Here is a 15,124-nt window from a genome sequence, read left to right as displayed (position 1 = left end):
TGCGTCAGAGAAGTATTAGCTTGTGTTGTATTTTGAAGCTACCCTGGCCTTATGACTCCCAAGTGGCGCAGCGGTCTATGGCACTGCATCTCAGTGCTAGAGGCATCACTACAGACACCCTGGTTCGAATCCAGGCTCTATCACAACTGGCTGTGATTGGGAGTCCCATAGGGCAGCGCACAATTGGCCCAGCGTTGTCTGGTTTTGGCCGGTGTAGGCCATCATTGTACATAAGAATTTGTTGTTAAATAAATAAAAAATATGACCATGGTTTGTTTATTTGGTCTATTCAGCATAGCTCTGTTCTGCCCTGCCTTGCCCCCTTGTGGAGCTCAAAAGTTAACGTACACTCCTTAACAGTTTTACTGGATGAAAACACATAGGCCAATATGTAATAGTCGTCTATTTTATTGCGGTATTGGTAGTTGGTTCAACAACAACTTGTTTTACTAGAGGACAAAAAACTGAATATGCATAACCCATATTTAATATTCATGCATGAACAACAACTACATTTCCACCCCCCCACCTCTAAAGGCATAGTATCATAGGAGGTCACCTGTCAAGTCACCTGTCAGGTCAATCAGTGACTTATTGCTGCAGATGTGCTCAATAGTGCTTGAGCATGTGATACTCCTCAAAGCATGGTGAAATACATAGAGGTGTATCACAAGCTAAACACATGTATTTTGTCATCTTCCTCTGCTTCCTTCTCCTGGTGCCAGACAGGCAGACTTTGCAGTGCCTCCGTGTGTGACTACCTTGAGCAGCAGTTTGAGGGACTTTGCAGGGAAAATGCCGTGCAGTGAGGCGTAGGGATTGTCTGCAGCAGGACAGCCCCTAGTGGATGGACGCCGAGGGGTGCTCCTCCAGCAGCGCTCTCATTAGGTTCTCTCTGTACTTTTGGTAGGTAATTACTTTACCTATGAGGGGAGGATGAGGCAGTGGGTAGGTGGGTGGCATAATGGAACTGTATGTGCATCCAATTACAAAAATACCTTGTTCAATAATCATCTCACCTGTCAGTTGGCGGTGAACTATGTGGCCATTGAGGACAGCAGTGTCGATCAGATGGAAAATATCTTCTTATACCGAGTGCATTCCACAAAGCTGTTTTATCCACTGCCCCCATTTTGAGGTTATAGTCAAGCACACAGTCTGGTTTGATCTTTCTCACTCCAGTCAGGTGATCCACCTTCCCTGTGGCCGACATGGTTGCTGATTGGACAGTGGAGAGGACACGGACGTCTCGTTTCTCATGCCACTTTACTGCCAGCTGTTGACCGTTCTCCTGGAACTCCACCTCCCCTCTCTGCATCATCCACTGTCGGTCTGCCTCCATCATCACCAGCATTTTCAAAGGGACCTGGTACTTCGTCAGTGGACAAGGGAACCTCAGATTCAGGGTTCTCAATGGCTACAAGGTTGGGGGGCAGCTCCTCACTGTCACTGTCAGAATCTGATTCCTGACTTTCATACTCAGACTCATTGTCAGAATTTTAAAAAATCTCCATAATTTCCACATTTGTGAGTTGTCTCCTTTTGAAAGACATTGCTACAGCTTAGCTCACTAGCTACATACATAAACAACACTGAATGGCTCAGAGTGGGAGTGAGAGGGTACGTGGTTGACTGCCGGCACGCGCCACTTGTATCAATAAATCACTACCAGAAAATGTTTTGTGTGGTAATTATTTGTGTATTTACTGTTTTATTCACGTTTTCAATTCTAGGTGACAAACCATGCATTCCGATTTTTGCATAGATTGTAATGGGTACATATTATGTGTGTAAAATACTTTTTTGAAGGTTGTACTGATTATGAAATGAATGGTGGGATGTGAACCACGGTCGATGACACACCCCTTCAACATGCATACTTCTTATATTATCTTCGGTTTCTGTGAGGAAAAAAATGCATGGCTGCGCGCTGAAACTAATCGATTGCTTTCGATTTCTAGAAAGTGTTTTACCTAATTATTTAGATCAATGGTGAGCTCACCCTTGATGTGATTAATTATACATAGTAATTGCTATTAGCTAATTCATATTGTATTTTATGTCAGCCGAGAGTTAGAAAATATGACTGCTTGTGTTGGGTCAATCTTTCCTCAGTTAGCGCACTGGACGTTCGGGCGAGGAGTAGGGTTGATTTGAGCATTCTGGCCTTACATTGGCAGTCAAGCAACCAAGCTAACGTTGGCTAGCTTGCTAGCTACTTCCAGACACAAATGAGACCACTCTGACCATTTTACTTGCCCTAACAGAGCTGGTTAGGCAGTTTTCATGTTAACCAGAGCGTTGGTAACTGTAACTGGGCTGCTGGAAACAATTTAACCTCTCTTGAGTAGGGGGCAATATTTTCACCTCCGGATGAAAAGCGTGCCCAAATTAAACTGCCTGCTACTCAGGCCCATAAGCTAGGATATGCATATAAAACACTCAAAAGTTTCCAAAACTGTTAGAATAATGTCTGTGATTATAACAGAACTGATATGGCAGTCGAAGACCTGAGGAAAATCCAACCAGGAAGTACTATTATTTTGAAAGGCTGTTTTTCCATTGAGAGAGCGAAACGGTCTAAATTTACAAACGGACAATCTGACAACGCTCTGAATTTATGAGCGCAGGCACTCCAGATTGAATTTAAGAACACACCCAAAGTCGAAAAATGTCTATCTAGTAATTGGGTATGCTAACTAGCTAGCAAGAGGTTGCATAGTAACAGCATCCACTTCCGGTAGAGAAGTAGAGAAGGCGAAGAGCAAGTACGCTCAACTGAAAGTTCGGTTACACTACAATTAGGGTGTGGAAAATGTTATGCCCGTTAGATATGAATTTAGAATCTTCAAATCCTCCTATGCTGTAGCCTACTCCAAACTGTCACGTTCTACAGTGGCATATTTTCCATTCCATCCTAACGGAAACCCTGAGGGTTTTGTTTTTTGTTTTTCTTGGAATAGAAACACCATAATATTAATCAAATGAATTAAGCCAGATTTCTTAAAATCTATACTATGTTATTACAAAAATTGTTTTAAATTCTCTGGTAATGCCAATATGGAAGACTATCAAATGCTTTGAAACTATTTTTGCGGTAGTACAAGAAGTTAAAAAAGTTTTATTTATGTGAATCGGTGAAATATAGTGAAATATATTAAAGTATCTGGTCTGATTACTTTCATAGACTACTACATCAACCTTCTTTCTTTGGGGTGGGAAGCAAATACAGTTGAAGTCGGAAGTTTACATACACCTTAGCCAAATACATTTAAACTCAGTTTTTTACAATTCCTGACATTTAATCCTAGTAAAAATTCCCTGTCTTTGGTCAGTTAGGATCACCACTTTATTTTAAGAATGTGAAATGTCAGAATAATAGCAGAGAGAATGATTTATTTCAGCTTTTATTTCTTTCATCACACTCCCAGTGGGTCAGAAGTTTACATACACTCAATTAGTATTTGGTAGCATTGCCTTTAAATTGTTTAACTTGGGTCAAACGTTTCGGGTAGTCTTGCACAAGCTTCCCACAATAAGTTGGGTGAATTCTGGCCCATTACTCCTGACAGAGCTGGTGCAACTGAATCAGGTTTGTAGGCCTCCTTGCTCGCACATGCTTTTTCAGTTCTGCCCATATTTTTTATATAGGATTGAGGTCAGAGCTTTGTGATGGCCACTCCAATACCTTGACTTTGTTGTCCTTAAGCCATTTTGCCACAACTTTGGAACTATACTTGGGCTCATTGTCCATTTGGAAGACCCATTTGCGACCAAGCTTTAACTTCCTGACTGATGTCTTGAGATGTTGCTTCAATATATCCACCTAATTTTCCTTTCCTCATGATGTCATCTATTTTGTGAAGTGCACCAGTCCCTCAGGCAGCAAAGCACCCCCACAACATGATGCTGCCACCCCCATGCTTCACGGTTGGGATGGTGTTCTTCGACTTGCAAGCTTCCCTCTTTTTCCTCCAAACATAACAATGGTCATTATGGCCAAACAGTTCTATTTTTGTTTCATCAGACCAGAGGACATTTCTCTAATAAAAATGATGATCTTTGTCCCCATGTGCAGTTGCAAACCGTAGTTTGGCTTTTCATGGTGGTTGTGGAGCAGTGGCTTCTTCCTAGCTGCGCGGCTTTTCAGGTTATGTCGATATAGGACTCGTTTTACTGTGGATATAGATCATTTTGTACCTATTTCCTCCAGCATCTTCACAAGGTCCTTTGCTGTTGTTCTGGGATTGATTTGCACTTTTCGCACCAAAGTACGTTCATCTCTAGGAGACAGAACACGTCTCCTTCCTGAGCGGTATGACGGCTGCGTGGTCCCATGGTGTTTATACTTACGTACTATTGTTTGTACAGATGAACGTGGCACCTTCAGGCGTTTGGAAATTGCTCCCAAGGATGAACCAGACTTGTGGAGGTCTAGAGTTTTTTTTTCTGCGGTCTTGGCTGGTTTCCTTTGGTTTTCCCATGATGTCAAGCAAAGAGGCATTGAGTCTGAAGGTAGGCCTTGAAATACATCCACAGGTACACCTCCAATTGACTCAAATGATGTCAATTAGCCCATCAGAAGCTTCTAAAGCCATGACATTATTTTCTGGCATTTTCTAAGCTGTTTAAAGGCACAGTCAACTTAGTGTATGTAAACTTCTGACCCACTGGAATTGTGATACAGTGAGTTTTAAGTGTTTTAAGTCTGTAAACAATTGTTGGAAAAATTACTTGTGTCTTGCACAAAGTAGATGTCCTATCCGATTGTCAAAACTATAGTTTATTAACAAGAAATTTGTGGAGTGGTTGAAAAACAAGTTTTAATGACTCCAACCTAAGTGTATGTAAACTTCCAACTTCTGCTGTATCTCCAAGCCAATTCCCATCCTAGGCCGAGGTGGTCAAAGATGGCAGCTGCCTGCTGACAGATGACGGTTTTGTCGACTTCAACTGTTTTTCATCACAAATATAACGACTTCGGCTTTTATACACTCTCCTGCTATAAATCCACAGTCTATGCAAACTGTTATAATTACTCATAAGAAATTACAAAATGTTAGGCTATCATTTTTGGAGAGATATGACGGTGCCTCCAGTGTAAGAAGTACAGTGGGGAGAACAAGTATTTGATACACTGCCGATTTTGCAGGTTTTCCTACTTACAAAGCATGTAGAAGTCTGTAATTTTTATCATAGGTACACTTCAACTGTGAGAGATGGAATCTAAAACAAAAATCCAGAAAATCATTTTGTATGATTTTTAAGTATTTAATTTGCATTTTATTGCATGACATAAGTATTTGATACATCAGAAAAGCAGAACTTAATATTTGGTACAGAAACCTTTGTTTGCAATTACAGAGATCATACGTTTCCTGTAGTTCTTGACCAGGTATGCACACACTGCAGCAGGGATTTTGGCCCACTCCTCTATACAGACCTTCTCCAGATCCTTCAGGGTTCGGGGCTGTCGCTGGGCAATATGGACTTTCAGCTCCCTCCAAAGATGTTCTATTGGGTTCAGGTCTGGAGACTGGCTAGGCCACTCCAGGACCTTGAGATGCTTCTTACGGAGCCACTCCTTAGTTGCCCTGGCTGTGTGTTTCGGGTCGTTGTCATGCTGGAAGACCCAGCCACGACCCATCTTCAATGCTCTTACTGAGGGAAGGAGGTTGTTGGCCAAGATCTCGCGATACATGGCCCCATCCATCCTCCCCTCAATACGGTGCAGTCGTCCTGTCCCCTTTGCAGAAAAGCATCCCAAAGAATGATGTTTCCACCTCCATGCTTCACGGTTGGGATGGTGTTCTTGGGGTTGTACTCATCCTTCTTCTTCCTCCAAACACGGCGAGTGGAGTTTAGACCAAAAAGCTCTATTTTTGTCTCATCAGACCACATGACCTTCTCCCATTCCTCCTCTGGATCATCCAGATGGTCATTGGCAAACTTCAGACGGGCCTGGACATGCGCTGGCTTGAGCAGGGGGACCTTGCGTGCGCTGCAGGATTTTAATCCATGACGGCATAGTGTGTTACTAATGGTTTTCTTTGAGACTGTGGTCCCAGCTCTCTTCAGGTCATTGACCAGGTCCTGCCGTGTAGTTCTGGGCTGATCCCTCACCTTCCTTATGATCATTGATGCCCCACGAGGTGAGATCTTGCATGGAGCCCCAGACCGAGGGTGATTGACCGTCATCTTGAACTTCTTCCATTTTCTAATAATTGCGCCAACAGTTGTTGCCTTCTCACCAAGCTGCATGCCTATTGTCCTGTAGCCCATCCCAGCCTTGTGCAGGTCTATCCCTGATGGTTTTATCCCTGATGTCCTTACACAGCCCTCTGGTCTTGGCCATTGTGGAGAGGTTGGAGTCTGTTTGATTGAGTGTGTGGACAGGTGTCTTTTATACAGGTAACGAGTTCAAACAGGTGCAGTTACTACAGGTAATGAGTGGAGAACAGGGGGGCTTCTTAAAGAAAAACTAACAGGTCTGTGAGAGCCGGAATTCTTACTGGTTGGTAGGTGATCAAATACTTATGTCATGCAATAAAATGCAAATGAATTACTTAAAAATCATACAATGTGATTTTCTGGATTTTTGTTTTAGATTCCGTCTCTCACAGTTGAAGTGTACCTATGATAAAGATTACAGACTTCTACATGCTTTGTAAGTAGGAAAACCTGCAAAATCGGCAGTGTATCAAATACTTGTTCTCCCCACTGTAAATACATTTGATTTGATTTGTTTCTCGGCCTGAGAACCTTCTAGAGCCACATAACTCACTGTGCACTATCGACTTAAGCTCTAGAACATGTAAAGAAAGTTTCAGAGCTCAAGGTCTGACGGTTCTTTGATAGTTCGAACGCAGGTAGCTATTGCAGTCTCTGTATGTCTGTAATCCTCACACTGTGTCACTCCCCATTGACTGTATGTGTGTGAGTTCAGAAAATCACATAAATCATGTAGATCTCCAAACATGCCGCAACTGGATCTATAACTTTTTTGAAAAGGAAAACACATTTCTTTAACCATCACCGAACGGACAATGAATTATTTCTCTTAAAGTACGCTAGATAAATGGCTGGTTCTTTTTTCCTTACACCGTAGCGGTCATGTACTTTGACGTGTAGCGGTCAAATTAGCTGTCACACCCTGACCACAGAGAGCCTTTGTTTTTCTATGGTATAGTAGGTCAGGGCGTAACTGGGGGGTTTTGATCCATTTTAGAATAAGACCGTAATGTAACAAAATCTGGAAAACGTGAAGGGGTCTGAATACTTTTCGAATGCACTGTATCTTTATTCTCAGTCATGTGCAATCCATAGATTAGGGCCTAATAAATGTATTTCAATTGACTGATTTCCTTATAAAAACAATAACTCAGTCAAATTGTTGCATGGAGCTCTGCCAGAGGGTCACTCTGGCAGAGCTCCAGAGTTCCTCATGCGTTTTTTTGTACCATCATCTTTGAAATGCAAGAAAAAGGCCATAATGTATTATTCCAGCCTAGGCGCAATTTAGATTTTGGCCCCTAGATGGCAGCAGTGTATGTGCAACGTTTTAGACTGATCCAATGAACCATTACAATCATGTTCAAAATGTTGTATCAGGACTGCCCAAATGTGGTTAATTGGTTTATTAATAACTTTAAATTCATAACTGTGCACTCTCAAACAATAGCATGGTATTATTTCACTGTAAAAGCTTCTGTACATTGAACAGTGCAGTTAGATTAACAAGAATTTAAGCTTTCTGCCAATATCAGATATGTCCTGGGAAATGTTCTTGCTACTTACAACCTCATGCTAATCGCATTAGCCTACGTTAGCTCAACTTTCCTGTGGGGGATCCACTGATCCTGTTTAAACTATTACCTTTTTTCCCTTTTTTGTCCTCCATACACTTTCATGAGATTTCTTCAGTTTTCTAAAGGTCCAATTGTGATATCATCACTTCCAACTTTTCTATTCACTATAAACAATGTAACTTTTGACACAAATCCGCTACTTTGACCACCTTCACAACAACTTAGACAATAAGTTACAGCGTATGAAATCTTCCTCTACTTCTCAGAAAATAATTATCTGGTACCGATCCAACGTTACAGCTATTTAAGTAACTACATCAAAAACATTTTCGCAAACTTTTTAACAACAAATTTTGACCACTTTCCCAACCAGTTAGAGGAAAATGTAAAGCATATGACATCTTCTCCTTCTTTTTTACTATTGATATCTGATGTCAGAACAAAAACAATAAAACATTTATCACTTTGCCAGCGATTTAGACAAAACATATAAAGGTGTGACATCTTGGTCTACTTAGCTGGTATTTAAATTTGGAATCAGTACAGAATTATTTACTACCAATCAAGAGGTACAACTGTTTTAGTAACGGCATGAATACGATGGGAGACAGAGTGCTGGTTTCAAGTGCAGGGCGCAGCAGGTGTTTATTAGCAAAGGACCACAGGAAGAGGCAGGTAGCTGGGTCCAGGGACAGGCAGAAGGTCATACACAGGGACTCCAAAACGGAAACAGTACAGGCAGGGAAAAGGCTAATAACGTAGTCTGGGAGATCAGGCAAGAGGTTGACGACAGGAAATCTGAAAGGCAAAAGTACAGGCAGGGAATAGGCGTCGTTAGTGAGGATGGCCAAAAACTACAATACACAGGAGGACTAATACGGAAATGACCAGCGCTCCGACTAGACCGTGTAACAATACCTCACAATGATGGGGTGCAAAGAACTGAACTAAATAGTGTGTGTAAATGACATACAGGTGTGTGAACAGGTGATCAGAATTCAGGTGATTGGGATCTGGAGAGTGAGCTGAAAAGTGTTTGAGAGTGTGAGCTGGAAAGTGGGCTGGAAAGTAAGTTGCGTTCAGGGGATCTACGTGTTTGAGAGTGTGAGTTGGAAGCAGACGTTACAATTTAGCTAACTTCCCACTGGTGAATTAACGGCTATGGAACTTTTCATAACTTTCTAATTATAACAATGGGGGAGCACATACTACTTATTATGCCACACAGCTCCTCCAACCCTCTAAATTAACCTACCACTGTTTGTCGACATGTAGTTATAGTTTACCATTAGTACTGGTTTGTAGGCTGCCTAGCACAGTACTAAACCCCCATCCTGCGGGCGGTGCTGATGTGCAATTCTGTGCTCACCACACACAATTACCAATGCATTTTTCAAAATTCCTTGACTAGAACATGGAAGTAGAATTGGAGATGATTTTGTTTTTGAATCTTTGTGTGGAGCAAGGTAAGACTTACTGACTTAAACATCACATGAACAACTCTTATCCAACTGTAAATGTCCATTCATCCATATTCCATAACTTCCTTTATCTTTGCATTCATCCTTTTATCCTTCCATCCATTAGGTCTTTCATCCTACAGGAAACGTATGATCTCTGTAATTGCAAACAAAGGTTTCTGTACCAAATATTAAGTTCTGCTTTTCTGATGTATCAAATACTTATGTCATGCAATAAAATGCAAATTAATTACTTAAAAATCATACAATGTGATTTTCTGGATTTTTGTTTTAGATTCCGTCTCTCATAGTTGAAGTGTACCTATGATAAAAATTACAGACCTCTACATGCTTTGTAAGTAGGAAAACCTGCAAAATCGGCAGTGTATCAAATACTTGTTCTCCCCACTGTATATAGCCCTTCTTACATCAGTTGATATCTCAAAGTGCTGTACAGAAACCCAGCCTAAAACCCCAAACAGCAAGCAATGCAGGTGTAGAAGCACGGTGGCTAGGAAAAACTCCCTAGAAAGGCTAAAACCTAGGGAGGAACCAGGCTGTGAGGGGTGGTCAGTCCTCTTCTGGCTGTGCCGGGTGGAGATTATAACAGAACATGGCCAAGATGTTCAAATGTTCATAAATGACCAGCATGGTCAAATAATAATAATCACAGTAGTTGTCGAGGGTACAGCAAGTCAGCACCTCAGGATTAAATGTCAGTTTACTTTTCATAGCCGATCATTACGAGTATCTCTACCGCTCCTGCTGTCTCTAGAGAGTTGAAAACAGCAGGTCTGGGACAGGTAGCACGTCCGGTGAGCAGGTCAGGGTTCCATAGCCGCAGGCAGAACAGTTGAAACTGGAGCAGCAGCACGGCCAGGTGGACTGGGGACAGCAAGGAGTCATCATGCCAGGTAGTCCTGAGGCATGCTCCTAGGGCTCAGGTCCTCCGAGAGAGAAAGAGAGAATTAGAGAGAGCATACTTAAATTCACACAGGACACCGGATAAGACAGGAGAAATACTCCAGATATAACAGACTGACCCTAGCCCCCCGACACAAACTACTGCAGCATAAATACTGGAGGCTGAGACAAGAGGGGTCAGGAGACACTGTGGTCCCATCCGATGATACCCCCAGACAGGGCCAAACAGGCAGGATATAACCCCACCTACTTTGCCAAAGCACATCCCCCACACCACTAGAGGGATATCTTCAACCACCAAAAAAAAAACAGCCTCCTCCATTTGCAATGACTTCAATTCATTTTGATCATCACGAAAATGACAACATTTAGATAAGTCCCAGAGCCACAAGACTAGATGCATTGAAACTGCCTCGGCCCATACAGATGGACCCTAAAGTTTCTGTCCGATAACTCATTCAGGGACCCCGTAGCAACGCCAGGAAAAAGTGAATTTTCAGCACTAATTAAGGTCGCTGCTCGGGCTCCGAATGACCTATCGGGCCGAAACTTGGGATTCGGGGTCGCCTCAGCTTGGCCTACACATAATGGCAGAATTGGATCTGCAGCTAGAACGTAACGATGTGTTTTAAGTTTTTTTTATGGTTTAAACAGCTTTTGTGAATTTTGGGCCTGCTCTGAAATATGTGATAGTTGGCTTCTAAACGTGTTGGACAAAGTGGGTTTCGTGTCAGTTTGGTGTCAGAATGATATCTTATTGACTGATGGATGCTGACTTGATGGCTGATTTTTGTCCGTTTGCAAACAGTTTAACTTCTCTGGGATATGTCGAATCCAAGATGGCGTAGCAGTCGGACGTGTCTTTGTCCTTGTCCTGTCCCGTGTAAATAGTCTTCGTATTTTTCGTATACATTTCGTATATATTTTAATTTCACTTTCCATCTAGGAACTGAATATACATTCCTACATTCCGCCTCACCCAATGTGGTACGGACCTGCTATTTTTTTTATACTTTAGAACCGTAACCCCAATCAGAAGCTAGCCAGATAACTAGCTACTAGCTAGTAGTCAGTTAGCCACTGCTGCGGTCTTCACCCTCAACTCGGACACAGCCAGCTTCAATACCGGGCCAATACCTGCCAGTCTGCAAGCGCGATATCAACCCAGAGCATATAGGACTGCTTTTTCTCTACCACATCACCGGATTCCTGACGCAAGCTCTGGACAATTACACCGTATCCTCACAGCTAGCTAGCTGCAACCGAGTGGCTACTACTGGCTAACACCTCTGTCCCGAAGCAAGCACCAGTTAGCCTTGAGCTAGCCTCGAGCTAGGCCCATCTGCCGGCTAGCTGAAGAGGTCTACCAGCGAATTCTTGGGCTACAATACCAGCTACAAGCTAATTTAGCCATTTTTTTGCCGCTGCTAGTAGCTTTTACCTTCTGCACAGACACCAGCCCTGTTATTAGCCTGGATATTACTCACCAATTTACCAGCATCGGACTGTCTCTCGACAACAACGCCGGATTCCTGCCGAAATCCCTGAGCCACTACTTCTGATCCTCACAGCTAGCTTGCCGCTAGCGCCACTGCCACGAAGCTAGCACCAGTTAGCAAACACAATTCTACAATTCACAACCTCTCTTTCGCCATCGCCATCTGGCTTGGATTCTCTGTCGACACGACCACGTCTGAGCAGACCCCCTCCGTCTGAGCAGACCACCCCCCGGGCTACTAACTTTAAACGCCGCGTGCTAGCTTAGTGGAGGCCTCCCTGCTCCATCTACGGCTGCCCCCTGGACACTATGATCACTTGGCTACATAGCTGATGCATGCTTGACTGTCCATTTAATTCACGGTACTCCATTCTGTTTATTTGTGTTTTATCTGTCGGCTCTGTGCTTTAACTCAGGATCTGTGTGTAGTTAATCCGACCCTCTCTGCCTAGTCGTCGCCATTTTTACCTGTTGTTGCTGTGTTAGACTAGCACCCTGTTATTGCTGCTGTTATCTTACCTGTTGTTTTAGCTAGCTCTCCCAATCAAGACCTGCAATCACTTTATGCCTTATTGTATGTCTCTCTCAAATATCAATATGCCTTGCATACTGTTGTTCAGGCTAGTTATCATTATCATTGTTTTGGTTTGCAATGGACCCTGTAGTTCCACTCTCCGTACTTCTGATACCTCCTTGGTCCCACCCCCCACACATGCGGTGACCTCACCCATTGAGACCAGCATGTCCAGAGATACAACCTCTCTTATCATCACCCAGTGCCTGGGCTTGCCTCCGCTGTACCCACGCCCCACCATACCCCTGTCTGCACATTATGCCCAGAATCTATTCTACCACGCCCATAAATCTGCTCCTTTTATTCTTTGTCCCCAACGCTCTAGGCGACCAGTTTTGATAGCCTTTAGCCGCACCCTCATCCTACTACTCCTCTGTTCCTCGGGTGATGTGGAGGTAAACCCAGGCCCTGCATGTCCCCAGTCACCCTCATTTGTTGACTTCTGTGATCGAAAAAGCCTTGGCCTCATGCATGTCAACATCAGAAGCCTCCTCCCTAAGTTTGCCTTACTCACCGCTTTAGCACACTCTGCCAACCCTGATGTCCTTGCCGTGTCCGAATCCTGGCTTAGGAAGGCCACCAAAAATTCTGGGATTTCCATACCCAACTATAACACTTTCCGTCAAGATAGAACTGCCAAAGGGGGAGGAGTTGCAATCTACTGCAGAGATAGCCTGCAAAGTTCTGTCATACTTTCCAGGTCTATGCCCAAACAGTTCGAACTTCTAATTTTAAAAATTAATCTCTCCAGAAATAAGTCTCTCACTGTTGCCGCCTGCTACCGACCCCCCTCAGCTCCCAGCTGTGCCCTGGACACCATCTGTGAATTGATCGCTCCCCATCTAGCTTCAGAGTTTGTTCTGTTAGGTGACCTAAACTGGGATATGCTTAACACCCCGGCAGTCCTACAATCCAAGCTTGATGCCCTCAATCTCACACAAATCATCAAGGAACCCACCAGGTACAACCCTAAATCCGTAAACATGGGCACCCTAATAGACATTATCCTGACCAACCTGCCCTCCAAATACACCTCTGCTGTCTTCAATCAAGATCTCAGCGATCACTGCCTCATTGCCTGTATCCGCCACGGGTCCGCGGTCAAACGACCACCCCTCATCACTGTCAAACGCTCCCTAAAACACTTCTGCGAGCAGGCCTTTCTAATCGACCTGGCCCGGGTACCCTGGAAGGATATTGACCTCATCCCGTCAGTTGAGGATGCCTGGTCATTCTTTAAATGTTACTTCCTCACCATATTAGACAAGCATGCTCCGTTCAAAAAATGCAGAACCAAGAACAGATATAGCCCTTGGTTCACTCCAGACCTGACTGCCCTCGACCAGCACAAAAACATCCTGTGGCGAACTGCAATAGCATCGAAGAGCCCCCGCGATATGCAACTGTTCAGGGAAGTCAGGAACCAATACACGCAGTCAGTCAGGAAAGCAAAGGCCAGCTTTTTCAAGCAGAAATTTGCATCCTGTAGCTCTAACTCCAAAAAGTTCTGGGATACTGTAAAGTCCATGGAGAACAAGAGCACCTCCTCCCAGCTGCCCACTGCACTGAGGCTAGGTAACACGGTCACCACCGATAAATCCGTGATAATCGAAGACTTCAACAAGCATTTCTCAATGGCTGGCCATGCCTTCCTCCTGGCGACTCCAACCTTGGCCAACAGCCAAGGCTATGCTCACAAAGCCTCCTTCACTCACGCCGCCAAACTTACCCTAGTAAAACTGACTATCCTACCGATCCTCGACTTCGGCGATGTCATCTACAAAATAGCTTCCAATACTCTACTCAGCAAACTGGATGCAGTTTATCACAGTGCCATTCGTTTTGTTACTAAAGCACCTTATACGACCCACCACTGCGACCTGTATGCCCTAGTCGGCTGGCCCTCGCTACATGTTCGTCGTCAGACCCACTGGCTCCAGGTCATCTACAAGGCTATGCTAGGTAAAGTGCCGCCTTATCTCAGTTCACTGGTCACGATGGCTACACCCACCCGCAACACGCGCTCCAGCAGGTGTATCTCACTGATCATCCCTAAAGCCAAAACCTCATTTGGACGCCTTTCCTTCCAGTTCTCTGCTGCCTGCGACTGGAACGAATTGCAAAAATCTCTGAAGTTGGAGACTTTTATCTCCCTCAACAACTTTAAAAATCTGCTATCCGAGCAGCTAACCGATCGATGCAGCTGTACATAGTCCATCTGTAAACTACCCACCCAATTTACCTACCTCACCCCCCATACTGCTTTTATTTATTTACTTTTCTGCTCTTTTGCACACCAGTATCTCTTCTTGCACATGATCATCTGATGATTTATCACTCCAGTGTTAATCTGCTAAATTGTAATTATTCGATTTATTGCCTACCTCATGCCTTTTGCACACATTGTATATAGATTCTCTTTTTTTCTACCATGTTATTGACTTGTTTATTGTTTACTCCATGTGTAACTCTGTGTTGTCTGTTCACACTGCTATGCTTTATCTTGGCCAGGTCGCAGTTGCAAATGAGAACTTGTTCTCAACTAGCCTACCTGGTTAAATAAAGGTGAAATAAAAAAATAAATAAAAAATGTGGGACAGTATCGTCCCACTTGGCCAAAAGCCAGAAAAAATGTCGCGCGCCAAATTCAAATATATTACTAAAAAGATCTATCTTTCATGAAATCACACATGAAAGACACCAAATTAAACTTACACATGTTGTGAATCCAGACAACATGTCTGATTTTAAAAAGGATTTACGGCGAAAGCACACCAAACAATTATGTTAGCTCTGTCACAAATCCCGCTTCCTGAGTCTGTGTTTGCCTGTGTTTCTGTCCTGGAGTGTGTTTCCGGTG

At 43.5% G+C, this 15,124-nt stretch overlaps 1 long non-coding RNA gene across 1 annotated transcript; it reads left to right on the top strand.

Moving 5' to 3' along the window:
• Positions 1-815: 815 nt before the first annotated feature.
• LOC139539288 (uncharacterized) lies at positions 816-1,678 on the top strand. The gene is made up of 2 exons (XR_011667918.1): positions 816-906; positions 1,183-1,678. It is a non-coding gene; the product is annotated as an uncharacterized lncRNA (long non-coding RNA).
• The last annotated feature ends 13,446 nt before the right edge of the window (positions 1,679-15,124 follow it).

Source organism: Salvelinus alpinus, chromosome 15 (assembly GCF_045679555.1).
Source record: "Salvelinus alpinus chromosome 15, SLU_Salpinus.1, whole genome shotgun sequence".
Lineage (NCBI taxonomy): Eukaryota > Metazoa > Chordata > Actinopteri > Salmoniformes > Salmonidae > Salvelinus > Salvelinus alpinus.
The sequence above is the reverse complement of the archived record's forward strand: the minus strand, read 5'-3'. Positions and strand labels throughout refer to the sequence as shown.